The sequence below is a fragment of the Papio anubis genome, chromosome 6, assembly GCF_008728515.1.
Source record: "Papio anubis isolate 15944 chromosome 6, Panubis1.0, whole genome shotgun sequence".
In the NCBI taxonomy this organism is placed as follows: domain Eukaryota; kingdom Metazoa; phylum Chordata; class Mammalia; order Primates; family Cercopithecidae; genus Papio; species Papio anubis.
In genome coordinates, this window is record NC_044981.1 from 80,559,158 (window position 1) to 80,580,616 (window position 21,459).

Here is a 21,459-nt window from a genome sequence, read left to right on the forward strand (position 1 = left end):
GAGTGATGCAGCTGCCATCCAAAAAATACCAAGGATTTTTAGCCACCATTAGAAGCTGGGAATAGATGAGGAAGGATTCTACACAGAGTCTCAGACAGAGCATGTTGCTGCTGCCACTATGATTCTGAAATTCCTGCCTTCAGAATTGGAAAGGATTGATTTGTTGTTTTAAGTCACCACGTTTTTGGTAACTTGTTACAACCACCCTTAGAAACTAATATACCGACCTTGACTAGAGCCAGGACCCTCCACCACACCTTCTCTGAGATGGTGAAAATCCACCCCATCTCATTATGCTTCCTTTCTGTGACCTTGTATTTTCTAATCACAGAAAGTTAAATAGCAAAGCAGAAAATCCTGCTCACTCTAAGGGTAAAGGCGTGGGCCAAGAAACAGACTTATTTTCTGTTATTTTTTCAAAACCCGCCAACATCTCAGATGATGTTACCATTGATGCTCAGCAGCCTCATTATTCTAGGAGATAAAAAGAATTGAGTTTGGGTGTAGGCATGGGGCAGGACCAGACACGAAGAGGGAATTGCCCACTCTGACACCTTTGGAGTGATGTGTTCCAATATTGTTTTAATATCAAATCCAGATAAGCTGGGAGGTCTCATCCTCCTTGCAATGTGTGCGCAGAGAAGCACGCATTTTTCATTAAGTGCCAGGTCACCCACAAGTGCTTTGGCAGGGCTGTGTGGAGAAGTTGTGTAGCACCTGCCTACATATGTTTGGCACAGTGCCCTCTCCTTGCTTCCTCTCTGATCAGAAGCACATTTATCTGCAACTTTTTGAAAGTCAGGAAAACAAAGAATCTCTCCTAGACTGTTAAAATTTTTAAAACCAATTCCAGACCATACACAATATTTTGGTTGAATTTCAATGATGATATCCTATTGAATTTATTTTGTTCAAGTGAACACAAAGGGAAATTTGTGAGATAGCTATAAATATCTGTTGCTCCAAAACTGAACTATTTTCTTCTTTCACTCCACTTAACTCACGTTTTCTAAGGGAAGAGAAAAACCCCCCTGTGTAAATTCTTTGTTTTCCTTTTCTTCCTCTTCCAAGTTTTTCTCTTTGCTACTTTAAGCTCTGTCTTCTTTCAGGTTTAACCCTTCCCCAGGATCTGCTTTGTCTCCCTCCTTGACTCACTTAATCCCTCCCTTCTCCAACTCCTTGCACCGCAATGACCAACCATCATAGCCAGCCTAAGGTAAATCATGAAAGGAAAATTTGCTCTTCAGCATATCGTGTTCTTTGATGCACCTTTTATCCCCTCACTTCACCACAGTTGGTACCCAACAAGGTGTGACAGGGCCTGATAAATATCTAATTCCTCGTATGCCAGTAGTCACATAATCTTGAACAAGTTATTTAATCTTTCTGTGCCTTTGTTTATACAAAAAGACTTGTTCTTTAATACAAGTGCTCATCCTTGCATTCAATCTCGTGGTTTTCTGAAATTATAGCTGCCTTCTGGTTGAAATTGATATTAGATGTAGCCTCATTCCTGAGATCCTGGGCAGCCATTATATCCCCAGAGTCAAGGAGGATTTAGTTGGCTATGGAAGTGCATGAAGTCATTTAACAAAAAAAAAAAAAAAAGAGAGAGAGAGAGAGAAAAACGAAATTCTGTTTTCATGGGAGTTGTTGCATAAATTCAAATGAACAAGGAGTGCCTAAAACTGAGTACACTCTGTAACCATTACCTCTTTTCTGCATCTCACCCCTCCTGGTGCTCTGCTTCCTCCACACTCTCCATCCCAGGTCCGATACTGGCCATTCAACTATATTGAGATTTTAAATCAAGGTGGAACTTCTTTCAACAGTGGTTGTTTTAGGGCTTATTTCTAACAGAAAAACAGAAGTCCTTAACAACCTGATCAAGGCATTTCAACCCTGATGGGTGAGAATTTGGGGAAGGGGTGAATAAAAGAAAGAGAGGTACCTCCTCTGCCCAGGGAAAATGCCAGCCAAGCTAGCATTGACCTCACAACCCACCCTGCTTCCTTCATGTTGAGTTTCCATCTCGTGAAAGAGAGAAACAGAGACAGAGATGGAGAAGCAAAGACAGGCACAAAGAGGGCCACAGTCCAGTTATCTCAGTGTCCACTATCTACTCTGACTTTGTCCTCTGCACCCTACTATCCCCAGGATTCGGTGGTCAAAGATGTTCCTGTTTGGTAACTTTACTCAAGTGTATCCTAACTTGAGCTCCAAAGAATAAACAATTGAAAACTTCAGTCCCTCTCCTTGCCAAGTTTAAGCCTATTGGTGGAGTGAAGGGCTTCACACGTGATTGCTGCAACAGTTAATGAAGCATCATATTGCTTTAGTCAGATTGACCTGTGTGCTCCAGATAACATCATCTCAGGCTTTCCTAACCCTCAAAAACCTACATGCACTTGACCTGATCTCTTAATGCCATGGATAGCGACAGCCCAAACCCTCCCATGGTTTCTAAAGTCCTTTGACACTTGCTTCCAGAAGGCCCTTCCTCATTCTGCCTTCAGTGTTGAACAAACTCTGTTTTACTCCTCACTAATCCAGTCAGAAACTCAACCTCTTCTCTACTTTATACAAACAAATCTATTCTTACAAAATGACTTATAAGTTTAGGAATTCACTAAAGATGTGCCCAGTCAAGATAGTGTGTCTCATCACCCCTGTACAGCATCCCATTAGTCCACGGCCCTTTGCTGTCCTTCCTCTACAACTTCTCAACTGCCCACAAATTTCTCTTTCTGCTTCCCATAGAGTAACTTCAGTCCCTTCTTTGAAACCTTGATACCAGCCAGCACCAGAGCCCCAAAAGAGTGAGTCTCTGCCCAAGAGAAATAATAGTTGACAATTGCTAAGAGAGCAAACATTCTCCTAAGACACAAATACAGGATAAAGCAACATAGATATTTTTATGTAAGAGAATAGGGAAAAAACAAGTCTTTAGCATCTAGAGCTGAAGTTCATGGGTCTGTCATAGACATTGGCCCAGAGCATGACCTGATCACCGGAGAAAGTGCAGTTAAACAAGGAGGAAGAAAGTCAATGAAGGAGAGAAAGGTGGAAAGGACTGTGGTGATCTACAGTTTGCTAAAGGCTCATAGAACTCAGACAAGACATATGTCATCCCTCTGTCCTCATTTTCTTACCTGCAAACTGTTATGCTCAGGACACACTGAGTCTTCATTCTCACGTCCTTGAAAGATACCAAGGGTTAAGAATGGATTCAGCTCCTTTGAGGCAGAGGTACTTTGTATACTGCATTTGATATTTTGAAAGGGGCATTAGGGAGGGCCAAGATGGCCAAATAGAAAAGAGCATCAACATTTTTACTATACTAGGGCACTAATTAGTCAATCTCAACTGGACTAATGTGCCAAATAGTATCCCAGAGAGTGAATTTCAGAGTAATCTGCATATAGCATTGGCCACCCTGTTGATGGTTCAGGTTGATCCAGTCAGTCAGGCTGGCTTCATATATGAGGGAAAGATGGCAATTCCTCCAGGTAGAGGGGGCAGTGTGCTGATGGTAAGCTTAGGAATAGCTGTGTTTGCTGATCAGAATCTCCCAAGTTGCTCTTGTAGTATGTAGGGAGAAAAAAATATACATTTATCTTGGAGTCAAGGTGTTTTCCAAAATCCGTGGGCCCAAGTTGTTAATTCTTACACGCCTCTCTTCTGCCACTTCCCTTTTCTAATAAAGCCACTCCAGTCTTTCCACTATGGTTACCAGAAGCTGGGAGCCATGTTAGGGTAAAGGGCAAAGGTGGGGAAGGAGACCTATCTCACACACACACATACACCTGTTTCATTATCACTTCTATAATTCTGACTTCTGCTAAACATTTACAGAATGCTAAGAATAAAATCAGTGAATGTTTCTGCTGTTATGGATTAACAGTCTGTTTTGGATTAACAGTCTGTTTCAGATTAGCACAAATCAAAGGAATAAAATCAAAAAACAAATTGGAATTGACAAAAAAATAATAAAAGAGAACACTTCATGTCATGTTGATATGAAGTCTAAAGAAGGCCAAAAGCATCATTCCTGGAGGCCTTCAAGTCCATGGCTTTCTTGGGAAGTGAAATCTTTACAGGTTTCTTTTTAGCTCTTCCAAATGAATTATGAGATGATAAAGCACAGGTTGAGCCAAGATCCTTCTCCATGTTCCTTTTGATAAAATGTTAACCAAGGGACCCATGTTGTAAATGGGAACACATCACATGTAATCTAAAACATCCTTCTCAGGAGTCCAAGTCATTGGCATGACCATAAACCCTCTCTGTTGTTACAGAAGGAGCAGGTGGGAGGGAGAGATGAAGAGAAAAGGATGGAAAGAAAGATGGAGGGGAAAGGAGGAAGTTTGAAAAGAAATCATTAGGTTTCCTACAGTGAGGCTCTAAAAAAACACCTTATTGAAGTATGATTGACATACAAAAAGCTGTACATATTTATTGTATACAACTTGATGAGTTTGGAGATACATGTACACCTACTACAGAAAAAAAGTAGAAAAGAGAAAAAAAGAATAAAGCACACCTACGAGATCTGGAAAATAGCCTTAAAAGGGAAAATCTAAAAATTATGGGCCCTAAAGCAGAATTAGATAGAAAGATTTGGGTAGAAAGTTTAATCAAAGAACTAATAACAGAAAACTTTTCAAAACAAGAGAAACATATAAATGTCCTTTCATATCTATGAAGCCAACACCACTTCCATCATGCCACATACATATCCATTATCTCCAAAAGTTTCCTCCCATCTTCATTTATTATTTTTGTGTGTGTGATAAAAACACTTAACATAAGACCTACCCTCTTAGCAAATTTTAAGTATACATTACAATATTGTTAACTACAGGCACCATGCTGTACAGTAGATCTCTAGGATTTATTCATCTTGCATAACTGAAACATGGTACCCTTTGATGAATACCTCCCCAGTGAGGTTTTTTATAAGTGAATTTTCAATGTGGATTATCTTTGAACACTTACTTGACTAAAATACTGCCTCAGAGAGTAAGAAAATAAAGGACAAGGAGAGAGAAAATTCCAAATGTCAATTTCAAATGAGTGATTATTTATTTTTAATTTATTCCTAAAATACATAGACATGCCACTAATACAGACAATCTAGTGCTAACTTAAAAACAAAAACAGACATAAGACCAGTGCTTGGAACTTTGCTCTGAAAGAAAGGGTGTTGAGTGAGAAATCTTTCTCCAGCCAAAAAATGTAAGCAATGTCTGAGACGAGCCACAAGAAGTCTAGAACCACTCAGCTCCAGAAGACTCATGTCGATCACAACAGCAGGTCTGACTTTTGTAAGCTTATTTGCACTTGGTCCTAATGATGGGAGATTTTTTGAGTCTCTTTATAGCAAGAGTCAGAAAACTTTATCTGTAAAAGATTAGAGAGTAAATATTTGATGCTTTGCAGGCCATACTCTCCATAACAATTATTCAACTCTGCTGTTGTAGTGTAAAAACAGCACATACCGTATACATGACTGACCATTGCTGTGTTTCAATAAACCTATATTTACAAGAACAGACAGCGGGCCAGATTTAGCTCACAGGCTGTAGTTTGCCAACCCTTGCGTTAGACAATCAGCTTGTAACTCCAACATGCCCCTAGAATGGCTGATTCATAGTTCACAGCAGGGCATGAATAGTGATGAGGACTTCTGAATTAGTGTCATGCTCATCCACTCACTCATATTTACCCTCAACATAACACCCTGTGTTGGTTTCAAGTTGGCTTCAAGTTCTCTGAAACACTTCCCATGAAAAGGTGAAATACAGCCTCTTCTCTTGAATGGAGATGGTCTCTGTAACCACTTGAACAATAAAATACAGCAAAAGTGATGCTGTGCTTGTTTCCAGGCCTAGGCTCTAAAATACTGGCAGTCTCTACTTCCTATTTTTTGAACATTTTCTCATGTATTCCAGCTGCCATGCCGTGAAGAGGACCAAACAGTCCTACAGAGAGTCTCAAATGGAAAGAAATTGAGGTTCCTGGCCAACATTCCACTTGAGCTCCCAGCCTGGGCCCTAAAACACTTCCTGCAGGGTCGTTCACATACTCTATTGTCTGTCGGTCACAGGCAGAGGATCCGGTGGAATGCTCTTGGGTGCTGAGGAATGGCAAAGCCACTACATGAAACAGCCTGGGTCCCTGAGGACTGAATAAAGCAGAGGTACCTCTCCAACCTGCACCCCTACTCACACCGCCAACCTCCAAGGACATCAGTCTGTATTGGACTGTGATGTAAGTGAGAACCTTGATTAAGTCATTGGGATTTCAGGCATTGTTACATATCCCCCAAAGTTGGCATACCTTAAAAAAGAGGGAAACAAGGAAAGTGGGCCACTCTTGACAAATGTTACCACAGGACAGCAAGATTTGAGGGAAAAAAAAAAAAAGAATGTGCAGAATTTTCAAGGACAAATCAGCAGAGCTTCATGATTGACTCACATTATGAATCAGAGCCTTCTGTGTTCTAAAACATAAATGATACATGTGGACTGTTTACACAGCAGTGCCTACTCAACAGTTGGGCTTTCATAGAGCTGGGCAAATGTACTTGAAAAATGGAGCTTTTTCCAGAGCTGGTCTTAAGGAAGGAAGATGGACAGGCAGTCAACTCTGAGCTGTGATTGGAAGCTTCCCCCATATCTCTATACACACAATACCTGAAATTGCTAATTACTTCTGTTAAAGCAATCTAATGTACAGGTAAATATAGAAAAATTAACTGAGAGGACTCACACTTTAGACCCGGAGTCAACAAACTATGGGCCCTGGCCAAATCCAACCTGCAGACTATTTTTGTTTGGTCAGTGAGCTAAGAATGGTTTTCACATTTGTAAATAGCTGAAAAATTCAAGAGAAGAATAATATTCTGTGGCAAGTGAAAATTACAAAATTTACATTTCAATAACCATGGTTTATTGAAACACAGCAATGTACATTTCTTTAATTTTGTCTATGGCTACTTATTCAGTACTACAACAGAATTCAGTAGTTGCAATAAAGACTGTATAGCCCACAAAGCCTAAAATACTTACTACAAGCCCTTTACAGAAAATGTTTGCCAACCCTTGCTTTAGACCATGATGGTCCATTAACCCTTTATCCTGAATTAATAGACTGGCCCCCTTTCCTAACAAGCTCTGAGGACACAGTCCATTGTTCTGGCAGTGTCATAATGGGGTGAGAGGTGAGATGTGGCTGAGAATCCAAGAGCTCAGGAGCATGACACGCTGCCCAGGGAGCGAGTGACAATGGAGGGTCTCAGAGTGTCGGGATGAGTATAGGCACTTAGGAGAGGATGTCTGACCCACAGAAGCAGTCGGGGGAAAAGCGAAAGGAGAAAAAATAGAAAACAAAAATTTAAATATTCTCCCAGTTAGTCCCAGTTCCCACAACCTATAAATATATCCAGTGGTTTCAATGCTTTGTTAAAGAAAAATAAACTGATTAAAAGAGTCATGTGTAAAGAAATTTCAAAAACAAAGTTTGACAAGGAAACACAAAGGGCAAACATCTTATATAACACAGGGCAATGTTTTCCAGTTTTGTGGAAATCAGTAATTCAGCTCAATGCTAAGACAACTTCAGATGACTCTGTTCCCAAATCTGCCCTCCCACTGATGGGCTTAGCTGGTTCTGTCTGAGTTTCTAGAGGGTCTCTCTTCTAAACTGCTGCTTCTTGTGGAGCCAGAGTCTCATCTTAAACCTTCACGGAGTGGAAACAAGAGGATAAAAAACAGGAAACTTCAAAGGATTCCTCATTCCAGCCAGCCTTAGAGCCATATCCCCTAAGACCGCCTTGAATTTGGCTTTAGCAGGGCCCAGAAGGGCCCATAAGGGATTGGGGAAAACAGAACTCTTTGTTCGTATTCCCATCTTCAACTTGACATCAGCCCAAAGCTACAGCCTGCTCAGCTGGCACAGGTTGGCACTTGGACCCAGGTAGACTAATTTCTAGGAGATTTGTTCTCAGTAATCTTTCTTTCAAAAGGTTGGGAAAAGCTTCAAAGTAATAAATATAATGCACAAATTTTTCTAAGTAAAATAATAATACACATTTGACATCTGTGCAGATTTCAACTCCAAGCAGAGACAAGGAAAGAAACTTCAAATGAAACTCTCCCACTCCTACCTCCTTTCATACACATCTTGTTCTTTCAGGGAACCTCCACTCCTCACTAATTCCCTCACTCCTTTAAAGTTCCCCTGGCCTCCAACTGCTTCCTTGAGATCACTCAGTAACCAGTCCCTCCTAAGGTGTCCTGACAAGACTGAAGAAGCATGATGTTTTTCAAAAATTAATAATCTTTTAAATATCACCAGTGAGTTTACCATGGAAAATGAGAAGTGCTGCCCTAAATGCCATGGACATTTAAGACGATATAAATGCTGGTCTTGAGCTCCATGAGGCGATCATCTAACACAAAAACAAAGTTGTAAAATATGGTAATGAACAAAACCATAGGCTCTTAGGACTGCAGAGAGCCTGAGGTATAATCTAGCTCAACCAGGTCATTTTCCAGATACAGTAAGTAGTAGCGCCATCTCCAAGTTTTTTCCCCAATTCTCAGCCCAGAGCCGTCTTGAATACTCCCTGTTGCCTCTAGGTATTCTTTCTGCCACCCTCAGCCTCCCTAGATCAGCTGTCTTCGGAAGGATAGAAACTAACCAAGCATTCACCTACTAATCATGGTAAACACCTTTATGACTCTTCTGTTATTTTATGTAAAAATATATGAAAGTTTCTTGTGGATTGCCACATGATGTTTCTTGTGGAATAGAATCAATAAGCTATCATATTCTTCTGAGTCAGTGTGACCCACCTTAAATACCTAAGTAAAACTGTATTTGTAAAGAAAATCTATGATAATTAAAGAAGTGCCTCTACCTCATAGGGAACCAAGTAATCACCTGAGACTATAAACTAATACAAAGATACAGGATTAATCACAGAGCCAACTTAACACTGCACAGAAACCCATTCCAATTTTATCCACGAAACAGGGTTTGCATTAACTTTAACATATAAATGGGCATGTACATTTGGCTTAAAAGAAATGGGGATGTGGCATGGGAAAGAATTATGTATAGATATGGTTTGGATATTTCAGATTGTACAATTATACACTATGAAAAATATACACCAAATTTTAATTTGCATATCACTGACTGACAGGAACCAAGTACACCATAAAATAATTCAAAGCATCAGAGAGAAGTTAACTGGGCCCTAATCAGTAGCCAGTGTGGTCTAGTCCAGTTAATTTTGGTAGTTGAAGTAACAGTTTACAAACAATGTAGACAGACTGAAAAATGTGAACCGTTACTGGTTCGTATCCAATATTACAAGAATAATGCTAGACCTATTCCATAAATGTCTTCTAGTTGGAAAGTCTGTGACAAGGGAAGAAAAACTGAGTTGGGCTTTGACCAAGTCCAGCATGTAACTGTTTCCTAGTCCTTGGAAAATATCAAGCTCCCTCTGTCTCCATGGTTTTCAACCCTGACTGCACAACTACTGCCCAAAGAAATTTTTTTTTTCTTTTTTGAGACAGAGTCTCCCTTTGTCACCCAGGCTGGAGTGCAGTGGTGCAATCTCGGCTCACTGCAAGCTCTGCCTCCTGGGTTCACGCCATTCTCCTGCCTCAGCCTCCTGAGTAGCTGGGACTACAGGCGCCCACAACCACGTCCGGCTAATTTTTTGTATTTTTAGTAGAGACAGGGTTTCACCATGTTAGCCAGGATGGTCTCGATCTCCTGACCACATGATCCACCCGCCTCAGCCTCCCAAAGTGCTGGGATTACAGGCGTGAGCCACCACACCTGGCCAAGAAAATTTTTTAAATACATATAAGCAGGCCCCTACCCAGATAAATTAAATCAAATATCTGTGAGTGGGTCTTGGTATCTTCATTTTTTTTTTAAAGAGCTGTTTGGGAGGTTCTAACATGTAACTAGGGTTTAGAACCACTGCATCTCCTCTGGAGACACTCCAATGTCCAAAATCCCCAGACAGAAGAAAATACCAATATAGTTTACATGGTAATTGGAGGCAGCAGCCCCAGCAGTTATGGAAAAAACTTCCGTCTTCTTCTTTTCTGCAGCAACCAGCATTTCCAGGGAAGACATGCTAAGTTGCCACCCTCTCCAACTCTGAATCTATAGGCAAGATTCTTCCCAGCTCTATGCCCCTGTAGGTTCTGCTAAGAAGACCATCACCCTACATGAGAAGAGATACTGTGTGATACGGAATTAAGAGCCATCAGAACTCAACAATTCTGACTCCACAATTATTAATGCACACTCTTTTGCCTACCTAGTGCATAGGCTGGGGGATATTCAAAGAGGTCCTTAGGTTGTTGTCCTTAGCGGTCCTCCAGGCACTATAAAGATTGATGAAATTTTTTTCTTAGAATATTTCTATAAGAGTTCTCATAAGTAAAGTCTGGGAGCCTCATTTCTAATGTTTTCCTTTCTACAGTTGAATTCATGAAAAAGCGGAATTCAAAATTATATTCGTTAAATATACAATATTTTCAGTCTTTTAGACATATTGAAGATCTGTTAACCACCAACAGATGTATTATAGAGTGGTTTTCTTTGGACAAAATTAAAGCTATTCATCCCCAGAATCCCTCTAGCTGCTTCAAGGTGTGTTGAGCCCAAAGCATAGTTAATTTAGTGTTTGCTCCACTGTGGCTAATTAAAATATGCTTTAGGTGGTTCAGCTATTTTCCCAAGCAACTTGTCCCCCTGAGTTGATCTAGTTCTTTCCTTCCTTCCTTTTATTTCTGTGATTCATCCAACAATCATGTTATTTCAGAAACCACAGTGCAGAGAATAATCATTAGCCAACTTTAGTTGAAATGCAACATTAATCCTTAATTTATTCTTCTGAGGAAAGTCATGCTCAAGCATTCTTTCACTCATTTTCCATGAAAAGCTAAGCTTTCAGCCCAAATTGTGTCAATGGTAGCTTCCCAAATGAAATTCCAGCATGCTTTCAGACTCAGGCACCACAGGGATGCAGGTGGATGAGAAAAAGCTCAATTTAAATTGAGTTAGAAACTTCTGGACATTACTTTCACTAAATAACCTTGTAGTAAACCCATCTAATGAAAATCAGATCTCATTCAGAGCAGGGAAATTTGCTTTCCTGGAAGAAACTAAATTGGTCCCATAAGATCTATTACCCCAAGAGCTAAAGGTCCTGTCTACACAGCACTAAATAAAGTGGTCAATGAATTTAGCCAAAATCCCTAAAAAATAACAAAATATTCTCTTAAAATTTAAATCCTTTTAGGGAACATATTGAATAGGTTGACTCATGTTTGTTAATGGGTTTCAGACACACTTGTTCCTTGATCAAATAAATGTACTGTTAATGAAGAGATACGTTTGAGTGTTTTCTGTGTGTTCAGTCAGAACTGTATTGAGTCAGAAAGAGATCTGCTAGGTGTATAATTCTGATGCAGTAAAAAACAAGAGGTTTACATGACTTCTGCTATTCTTTATATGTTATGATGCAATATAACACATATATGTTTGGAAATTTGGATTTTTTTCTCTTTTGATGCAAAAAACAAATCTAAGTCATTTCCATTTTAGTTACCAGACCTAGCATAATAAATAATGCATAGTAAGTTCTTAAAGAGTGTGTGTGGCATGAATAAACAAGTGAATAAATGAACGAATATTTTTCAGGCATATGGGGTCTATTAAGCTGAGAGTTCATAGTAACAAAAACACTTTGTCAAGTAGTATTACACCTGGTACTAGAGATTGCTCCATTTTCACCAAAATCCATGTTTTCTTCTCCTTGAGCATATAGGTAAATCCCCTTTTTGCAGCCTCCCTTGCATTGGATGTGGCCCTATGATGAGATCTAGCCAATGGAACATGAGTGAAAGAGGTATGAGCCACTTCCAGATCTCACTCTTAAAACTGTCCATGCTCCTCCCCTTCGAGCTAATTGGAATTGAGACGAGCACAGTGAACTTGAAGTTCACACATATGTGATGGCAGAGCCTCATCAACCTGAAACCCTGAATGGCAGTGGAGACTTCTCACCATCCCAGAAGATATGTTTATTATTATCCCAACTTTACCAGTGAGAAAACTGAGTCACAGAAGTTAATCATAGATAATAAGGGGCAGTAAGGGATCTAAACTGGGGTCACTTCTGCCTCAGTCATCATATTCTGCTTCAAAAATACTCAGAAGCTTTAAAGGAACTTCTGAATCATTGGCCTATAACCTCTCCCAGGTGACCATTCCCATAGCCTGGAATAAAAGTAATGATTTTTTTCAATATGCCATTTTCCATCTGTCCCCCTTCACTTATTCCCTCCCTTCTAACAGATCAATCGTTCCGGTGAGTGCATATAATGATGGCACACCCACTTAGTGAGACTCCCCCAGACCTGCCATAACTTCTGTTTTATCCTAGTTATTGTGTCTACCTCTCAAACAATGCCATCCTGGCTGTTCATTAACAGATTATTGACAGTGACATAAAATAGAGCTTATGCATTCTGTAAGGTTTTCTCCATTTAAAACAAAACAAAAAGCATGATTAAATATTGCACAAGGGGCCGGGCACGGTGGCTCAAGCCTGTAATCCCAGCACTTTGGGAGGCCGAGACGGGCAGATCACGAGGTCAGGAGATCGAGACCATCCTGGCTAACATGGTGAAACCCCGTCTCTACTAAAAAATACAAAAAAATAGCCGGGCGAGGTGGCGAGCGCCTGTAGTTCCAGCTACTCGGGAGGCTGAGGCAGGAGAATGGCATAAACCCGGGAGGCGGAGCTTGCTGTGAGCTGAGATCCGGCAAACAACCCCCAGCGGGGGGAAAAAGGGAGACCCCGCCTCAAAAAAAAAAAAAAAAAAATATTGCACAAGGTTGGCCAAAAAAATCTACAAGTTTTTATATTTTGCTACAAAAACATTCACATTAAATTATTCAGAAACAGGTAGATGATAACCATAGAATTCATTTAAAGGTTATGTATAGTAATGTTCAAATATGTCTATAACATACAATAATACCTAATATAAAAGGCATGACTTAGAAATCAGAATATTCTCTTTAACTGAAATGGCCAATTAGCTGAGAATTAATTCATTTATCCAATAAAACTCCCCAAGGCAGAGATGCATTTAAGATGGGGACATGGAACTGAGCTCCGGGGGTGCCCACACAAATAGGCAGAACTTTAAAATGGCCTTGTACAAAAGGAATGTTATCTCCAAAGACCTTAATAACAGTCCACCTAGAAGAGAAATAAATATCTTGCCCCTGAAATTTATTACATGCAGAGCAGAGAAACTCACATACATGGAGCAGTTCATGAAGAGTGTTGTATATATCACAAGTCAAATGGAATTTAGAACCTGAGACTCGGCTGAGCATGGTGGCTCATGCCTGTAGTCTCTGCATTTTGAGAGACTGAGGTGGAAGGATCACTTGAGCCCAAGAGTTAGAGGCTTTAGTGAGCCATGATCATGCCACTGCACTCCAGCCTAGATGACAGAGTGACACTCTGTTTTAAAAAAATAAAATAAAATAAAATATGAGACTGTAGCTGACTCAGAAGCAAAAGTGTAAGAAAACTGACCACAGGTTCCAGTTCCTACTTGTGTGTCTTTATGACCAAAATCAATATACTAAATCTTTTCAGTAACTTCATAAGCATTATATTTCCTCTAAATATCAGAGCTGATACCCAGCCATTTGGACAAGTATTATATTCCCATATTCTACCCTTGACTTCCATCTTCCCCAGGATATCCGCTGCTCTAGAGTCACAATACTAATGGCACAGAAACGTTTTGGAGTCAAGCAAATCTTCTAAATGAAATTGGGTGTGCTTAGGTTTCATAAATGGTGTTCTTAAAAGTTTATTTAGAGACAGGGTCTTGCTATGTTGCCCAGGCTGGACTCAAACTCTTGGGTTCAAGTGATCCTCCTGCCTCAACTTCCCAAGTAGCTAAGATTATAGGTATGCAAACAAAATGTTAACTCTTGAAAATATTGATATTTCTTACATTATTGTTTTACAAAAGTCTTTAGATAAAACAAAAAAGTCCCCCCAAAAAAATGGATGGAGTTGTGGCACACGTAACCCCAAAGTAAATTTGATTCAGCCCTGGAACATACTTTGTACTTGAACCTCAACTATATGCAATAATACAAACAGAGAAATGGTCAGGGTACAGACTTTTAATTTTAAAATTATTTTATTTGCCATTGTAATGTATTATTGCATACTATCTGGGGCCTTTTCCAGAATAAGTAAGGAAGAGATATTAGAAAGGACCAACCGAGAGAAGGATGGATGGAGCTCATCAGTTCACCCTTAGAAAACTGCTAGTGCATGTCAGTTTTCACTGACAGATGGAAAAATTATAATTAGGAAAATGCAGTGAGACTTTCATAAAGTTAAATGTATTCAATTCAAAAAAACTATAATTTTAAGATTATATCATTTCTATTCTTCAGTATTCAAGTGTGCTTTCTTTAATGAAATGATATAACTATATGGGATAGTTGCTAGTATTTGCCCATAATTGGCAAAATAAAAAAGTTATCAATTCTATTCTACACCCAAAGGTATTTCCTGAGATTCTACTGGTCCATGGAATCCAACATCTAGAAGTCACTAAACTAATTCACTGTCTTTCTCATAAATTATAGTTTAAATATGGCAATAGATGATGAATACAGGGTTTCTTTGATAAGTCTCCAGATAATTTACCCATGGACTGGAGTGTTGAAGACTAGAAGTGTTTTGCTGGTATTTTCTATGTACTCAGTAGAGATCTAAGAATCCCACCGGAGGGGGAAATCCCTGGTTGGTCTTTTTCAACAAAGAGTTTACAACCACCTAAATGAACTAGAAAGAAAACACACACACACACACACACACACACACACACACACACACACACACGGCTTTCTGAATAGACACAAAAGCATTAAAAAGAAATCACGGTGAGAGTGCATATTGATGTGGAGGAAAGCAAAGTTGCAGACTCAGCTACCATGAATTGGTAGAGAAGTGAGAGGAACTGGGCACAGAGGAACTTCTTGACAGAAGGCTTTAAACAACATGCCCAGAATTTAGTCAGAAGTTCATGGCAGACTAATGCTCATCATACTCAACCCAAGTATCAGGTTCAATCAGGAATGAAGAGGCAAGGAAATGTCTGAGGACCCCAAAATTCTCTCTCTCCTTTCAGTTACAAGTTAAAAATAAGCCTCCATTAACGTTATTTTAGATCAACTTAAAAGTTTTAAAGACATGAAGCCCAGTTATGAGTCTAGCAGCATAATTTATGTGAGACATGAGTCAACTGTGGTCTAGTTCACTCATTCTCAATAAAATTGGTTTATGGTGGGGCATGAAAAAAATCTTAGATATTACAGTGGTTTATGTTCTTCCAAAGCTTCATCCTACCTGAAAAAATATTATTTCTCAATGTTTAATTTCTCTCACTAGGGAAAAAATAATTTTAATTAAATTAATTCACAGACATAAATTTTAATTTTATCCCATTTCTCTTCTTAGAGAGGCAACAATGAATAGAGTTGGAGGAACATTGGTCTGGATCTAGAAATAGAATGAGACGTAGCTTTACTAATGACATTTCTTTTTTGCATTTTTTAATGAAGACTGTCCTTAGTGTCTCAGTTCCCATTTCAGCATTCTTTTCTCTTCCTGAGGAGTCCCTGGTCCCAAGTTCTGACACACAATTCTTTTTGTACTCAGGAAAATATTTGCCATATCAATCATCTATACATTAGGGAAAATTTAAGGCAAGTTTTCTCCTTTTGGCATATTGGAATTATAAGACTTTTATCACACTATGGAATAAAAGGATTACTGCATTGTTAACCTTAATAATTATCACATCACATCACATCACAGGGACACACACTTGCTGGATTTAAAACTGTTTTTGTACTGATTAGCAGACATTCTTCCAGATGTGCCAGGTAGTCATTGTCCTTACTATAATACTTAGACTTTATTGCCCAAATGTGTCAAGACCCAGGACCCAAAAGGTATGACCAACAAGGAGTGGGCATATGGTAGTAGCTAAAGCTTATTAAGCTCTTACTATGTACTAGGCCCTGTTCACATCACTTATGTGCTCAACTCTATGAAGCTCCAAACAACTAAAACAGCTACTAATAATAGCATCTCCTCTATTTTTGAGATGAAGAAACGAAAAAGAGAAAAGTTAAGATCTATGCCAGGTTACATGCCCAGCAAGTACCAGAGCAAAGGTTTACACCCTGCTAATTTCACACCAGAGCTTGCTTCCTGAAGCACTTCACAATACTGCCTTGGAAACTGGTTCAGAGAAAGAACTCTTGGGCCTGGTAGATCAGCATTCAAATCCTGTCTCTGCCATTTCCTACCTGTGTGACTTTGAACTAATTACCTACTTTATCTGAGCCTGTATTTGCAGTTTGCTCACCTCATAGGAATATTATAAGGCATAAATGAGATTGTGCCTAGCCGAACAAAGCAGGACTTAAATAATAATCAAGATCAATATTGTTAAGGTGTCAATTCTTTCCAAATTGATCTACAGATTCAATGCAGTACAGTCAAAATATCAGCAAGTTATTTTGTGGATACCAACAAACTGATTCTAAAAGTGTATATGGAGAGGCGAAAGACAGAATAACCAACAGAATATTGAAGGACAAGAGCCAAAATAGAAGAATAACACTAATCAACTTTGTTTATTTTTATTTTTTACGTTTTTTTTTTCCTTTAACTTTTAGTTTAGATTTAGGGTGTACATGTGCAGGTTTGTTACATGAGTATATCACATGATGCTGAGGCTTGAGGTATGGATCCCCTCATCCAGGTAGTGAGCATAGTAACCAAAAGGTAGTCTTTCAACCCATCCCCCTTCCCTCCCTTCCCCCTCCAGTACTCCCCAGTGTCTATTGTTCCCATCTTTGTGTCCAAATGTACTCAGCGTTTAGCTCCCACTTACAAGTGAGAACATGTGGTATTTGGTTTTCCGTTTGTGCATTAATTTGCTTATGATAATGGCCTCCAGCTGCATCCATGTTGCTGCAAAAGACATGATTTCATTCTTTTTTATGGCTGCATAGTATACCATGGTGTGTATGGACTACATTTTTTTAATCCAGTCCATTATTGATGGGCATTTAGGTTGATTCCATGTCTTTGCTGTTGTGACTAGTGCTGCAATGAATATATGCATGCATGTTTCTTTATGGTAGAATGATTTAATTTCTTTTGGGTATATAGCCAGTAATGGGACTGGTGGATTGAATGATAGCTCTGTTTTAAGTTCTTTGAGAAACTTTCAAACTGCTTTCCACAGTGGCTGAACTAATTTGCATTCCCACCAACACTGTATAAACATTCCCTTTTCTCTGCAGCCTCACCAGCATCTGTTATTTTTTTACTTTTTAATTAGAGCCATTCTGATTGGTATGCAATGACATCTCATTGTGGCTTTGATTTGCATTTCTCTGATGATTAGTGATGAACATTTTTTGTATGTTTTTTGGCCACTTGTATATCTTGCAAAGTATCTGCTCCTGTCCTCTGCCCATTTTTTGATGGGGTTATTTGGTTTTTGTTTGTTGATTTAAGTTCCTTACAGATTATGGATATTAGACCTTTGTCAGATGCATAGTTTGCAAATATTTTCTCCCATTCTGTAGGTTGTCTGTTTACTCTGTTAATAGTTTCTTTTGTTTGCAGAAGCCCTTTAATTAGGCTCCACTTGTCAATTTTTTGTTGCAATTGCTTTTGGAAAATTAACCAAGAATTCCTTGCCAAGGCCAATATCAAGAAGGGTATTTCCTAGGTTTTCTTCTAGAGTTTTTATAGTTACAGGTCTTACATTTAGAATTTTAACAAATCTTGAGTTAATTTTGTATATGATGAAAGGTAGTAAGGTAGGGGTCCAGTTTCATTCTTCTGCATATGGCTAACCAGTTATCCCTGCACCACTTATTGAATAGGGAGTCCTTTCCCATTTGCTTGTTTCTGTTGGCCTTGTCAAAGACCAGATGGCTGTGATGTGTGGATTTATTTCTGGGTTCTCTATTCTGTTCCATTGGTCTATGTGTCTGTTTTTACACCAGTACCATGTTGTTTTGGTTACTATATCCTTGTAGTATAGTTTGAAGTTTGGTAGTGTGATGCCTCTGACTTTGTTCTTTTTGCTTAGGATTGCTTTGCCTATTCAGGTTCATTCTGGGGGTGCATATATTTAGGACACTTTTTCTAATTCTGTGAAAAACTATGTTGGTAGTTTGAAAGAAATAGTATTGAATCTGTACATTGCTTTGGGCAATATGGCCATTTTAATGATATTGACTATTCCAATCCATGAGCATGGAATGCTTTTTTCATTTATTTCTATCTTCTCTGATTTCTTTCAGCAGTGTTTAGCAGTTCTCTTTATAGAGCTCTTTTACCTCCTTGGTTAGCCATATTCCCTGATATTTCACTTTTTTTTGCGGTAAATGAAAGTATGTTCTTAATTTTACTCTCAGCATGAACGTTATTGGTGTATAGAAATGCCACTGATTTTTGTACATTGATTTTTGGATCTTGAAACTTTGAGAAAGTCATTGATCAGTTCTAGAAGCCTTTAGGGTTTTGTAGGTACAGAATCAGATTGTCAGAAAAGACAGATAGTTCGATGTCTTTTCCTATTTGGATGCCTTCCATTTCTATCTCTTGCCTGATTGCTCTGGCTAGGACTTCCATTACTATGCTGAATAGTAGTGATAAGAGTGGGCATCATTATCTTTTTCCAGTTCTCAAGAGGAATCGTTCCAGCTTTTGTCTGTTCAGTATAATGTTGGCTGTGGGTTTGTCATAGATGGCTGTTATTATTTTTAGGTGTGTTTTTTCAATGCCTAGTCTGTTGAAGGTTTTTATCATAAAGGGGTGTTAGATTTTATCAAAAGTTTTTTTCTGCAAATATCGAGATGATCATATGATTTTTGCTTTTAATTCCATTTATGTGATGAATCACATTTACTGACTTGCAAATGCTGAACCACGCTTACATTCTAGAAATAAAGCCTACCTGATCATGGTGTTTTAACTTTTCTTTTCTTTTTTTTTTTGAGAGGGAGTCTCACTCTTTTACCCAGGATGGAGTACAGTGACACAGTCTCGGCTCACAGCAGTCTCCACCTCCCAGGATCAAGCAATTCTCCTGCCTCAGCCTCTTGAGTAGCTGGGATTACAGGTGCACACCACCACACCCGGCTAACTTTTGTATTTTTAGTAGAGACAGGGTTTCACCATGTTGGCCAGGCTGGTCTCAAACTCCTGACCTCATGAGATCGGCCCTCCTTAAATTCCCAAAGTGCTGGCATTATAGGCGTGAGCCACCACACCAGGCTGGTGTGTTAACTTTTTCATATGCTGCTGTACTTGGTTTGCTAGTACTTTGTTGAGAATTTTCATGTCTATATTCCTCAGGGATATTGGCCTGAAGTTTTCTTTTTTCACTGTGTCTCTTCCAGATTTTGGTATCAGGCTGATACTGTCTTCACAGAATGAGTTAGAGAGGAGCCTCTCCTCAATTTTTTGGAATCATTTCAGTGGTACCACTTCATCTTTGTACCTCTGACAGAATTCAACTGTAGACCCATCTGGTCCAGGGCTTTTTTGGGTTAGTAAGTTTTTATTACTGATTCCATTTTGGAACTTGTTATTGGACTGTTCAAGTATTCACTTTCTTTATGGTTCAATCTTGGGAGGTTGTGTGTTTCCAGGAATTGTTTTCATTTCCTCTATATTTTCGAATTTATTTGCATAGAGTTGTTCATTATAGTCCATGAGGACCTTTTGTATTTTTGTGGGATTAGTTGTAATGTCAACTTTGTCATTTCTGGTTGTACTTAGTTGGATCTTCTTTGCTTTTCTTTGTTAATCTAGCTAGCAACTACCGAACTTTAACACTTACTATAAAGCTACAGTAATCAAGACAGTGTCTTACTAGCAAAAGAATAAACACATATATCAATGGAACAGAATAGACAGCCCAGAAATAGATCCACACAGATATAGTCAACTGATCTTTGACAAAGAAGCAAAGGCAATACAAAGAACAAATGATAGTTATACAGGGAATCTGCACCTCCCATTCAATGTTGCTGTAAACCTAAAACTCCTCTAAAGAATAGTCTATTTAAAAAAGGAAAAATCATCAGGATAGGCAAAAGATCAAGACTAGGAAGACAGAGAAAGAAGAGTCTTCTCGGCTTACAATCTTCTGAGCCCAAGGTATCTAGGATAGCACTTAGGGAGGTAACAATGAAAAGATAAGTGCAGAATCTTCAGATAGCAAGAGAATTCAGTCAGGCACATGGTCAGCCAGATTGCTAGGGGCCACTCAGACAAGGATAGAGAAAAGAACCGAGTATCTGTGTTGACAGATATATGTTGGTGACCAAAGTACTCCTGAGATGTCTCCTTCCTAGCTCCAGATCCCATCCCAGAACAAGCCCTTCTCCAGAGGCAAAGCTTCCACCTCTCCCACTCATCTATAGCTTCTTGAACATATCAAACAAAGATGTAAAGGGTGTACTAGTTAAGCTCTTGTTGAATTCCTATAACCATATTGGAAAGAATATGCAGCACTTCAATGCAGACAAATGATGACAAACCACTGAGAGGGCTATGGGAATGAATGTTCTAAAAGAGCCAGGAATCAGGAAGCTCTGCTCCCTGGAATCAAATATAAGCCAAAAAGCATTCTCACCTGGTAGCCTCAAACATATCACATAGTTAGAAGGTGCTGCCAAAAACTGAGATCAAAAAGAATGGAGAGAAGAGGGGAGAAGAGAGACCCAACATTTTCCCCCAGGACCAAGGTAAAGACACTTAATAGCGTGACCCACCCTATGGCACCTTAGAAACAAAAGGTCACCGTCCAAGTGCAAATGAACTTCTTTCCCTGCTGTGACTGCATTTCATAACTTTTGTTGCACTTCCTAATGTGGAGCCGCTCCATCCATGAAGTCATTTGTTTTCCTGGGAACTCAGTTACAGGGCTTGCCAATCATTCAGATCATAGCTCTGGCCAGGAAAGCTGTGTGAGGAAAGAAATGCATTAAACTCTTTACTGCTCTCTGTTAGGTCAGTCAAAGCATTTGAATCCCATACGATTGTCTTTAAAAAAAAAAAAAAAAGTTATGCATACAAAGATAACAAGTTCCAAATGTTGTCTTTTTCTAAAGGTACATTTGCTTCAAATCATATGTTTTTAATCTATGACACAACAGTCTCAGTTATAATTATTCCAATGCCACATATTATCCAAAAGCCAAGAGATAACATGCAGAAGTGATGAATGCGTTATTGGTGCCACAGAATCAATCTGTTGATTCAAA

The 21,459-nt window shown here is 39.1% G+C and overlaps 1 long non-coding RNA gene across 1 annotated transcript; it reads right to left on the minus strand.

The window, feature by feature from the left end:
* Positions 1-5,062: 5,062 nt before the first annotated feature.
* LOC103883828 lies at positions 5,063-9,622 on the minus strand. Its single transcript, XR_001901450.3, has 2 exons — positions 5,502-9,622; positions 5,063-5,403 (listed from the first exon to the last, which is right to left on the minus strand). It is a non-coding gene; the product is annotated as an uncharacterized LOC103883828 (long non-coding RNA).
* Positions 9,623-21,459: the final 11,837 nt, after the last annotated feature.